Here is a 1,370-nt window from a genome sequence, read left to right on the forward strand (position 1 = left end):
GGCAGCCAATCAGAGTGCGAGAAAAGCGCTCCCAAATGGCCTAACAGTGGCAGCCAATCAGAGTGCGAGAAAAGCGCTCCCAAATGGCCTAACAGTGGCAGCCAATCAGAGTGCGAGAAAAGCGCTCCCAAATGGCCTAACAGTGGCAGCCAATCAGAGTGCGAGAAAAGCGCTCCCAAATGGCCTAACAGTGGCAGCCAATCAGAGTGCGAGAAAAGCGCTCCCAAATGGCCTAACAGTGGCAGCCAATCAGAGTGCGAGAAAAGCGCTCCCAAATGGCCTAACAGTGGCAGCCAATCAGAGTGCGAGAAAAGCGCTCCCAAATGGCCTAACAGTGGCAGCCAATCAGAGTGCGAGAAAAGCGCTCCCAAATGGCCTAACAGTGGCAGCCAATCAGAGTGCGAGAAAAGCGCTCCCAAATGGCCTAACAGTGGCAGCCAATCAGAGTGCGAGAAAAGCGCTCCCAAATGGCCTAACAGTGGCAGCCAATCAGAGTGCGAGAAAAGCGCTCCCAAATGGCCTAACAGTGGCAGCCAGCTAGAGCTAGCTTAAGTTAGCTTGGGTTAGCTTGAGTTAGCTTTAATTAGCTTTAATTAGCTTAAGCTAGCTTAAGTTAGCTTGGGTTAGCTTGAGTTAGCTTGAGCTAGCTTGAGTTAGCTTGAATTAGCTTGAGTTAGCTTGAATTAGCTTGAGTTAGCTTGAGTTAGCTTGAATTAGCTTGAGTTAGCTTGAGTTAGCTCGGGTTAGCTTGAGTTTGACTTCATTAACCCAAGTTAGCTTGGGTTAACTTCATTAAGTTAGCTTGAACTAGCTTGAGTTAGCTTGAGTTAGCTTGAGTTAGCTTGAGTTAGCTTGAGTTAGCTTGTCTTAGCTTTAGCTAGCTTGAGTTAGCTTGAACTAGCTTTAGCTACCTTGAGTTAGCTTGAGTTAGCTCGGGTTAGCTTGAGTTAGCTTGAGTTAGCTTGAGTTAGCTTTAGCTAGCTTGAGTTAGCTTGAGTTAGCTTGAGTTAGCTTGAGTTAGCTTGAATTAGCTTGAGTTAGCTTGAGTTAGCTTTAGCTAGCTTGGGTTAGCTTGAGCTAGCTTGAGTTAGCTCGGGTTAGCTTGAGTTAGCTTGAGTTAGCTTTAGCTAGCTTGAGTTAGCTTGAGTTAGCTTGAGTTAGCTTGAGTTAGCTTTAGCTAGCTTGAGTTAGCTTGAACTAGCTTGAGTTAGCTTGAGCTAGCTTGAGTTAGCTTGAGTTAGCTTGAGTTAGCTTTAGCTAGCTTGAGTTAGCTTGAACTAGCTTTAGTTAGCTTGAGTTAGCTTGAGTTAGCTTGAGTTAGCTTGAGTTAGCTTGTCTTAGCTTTAGCTAGCTTGAGTTAGCTTGAACTA

This window comes from Convolutriloba macropyga, unplaced genomic scaffold, assembly GCF_964194025.1.
Source record: "Convolutriloba macropyga unplaced genomic scaffold, txConMacr16.3 SCAFFOLD_1446, whole genome shotgun sequence".
Classification (NCBI taxonomy): Eukaryota; Metazoa; Xenacoelomorpha; order Acoela; family Convolutidae; genus Convolutriloba; species Convolutriloba macropyga.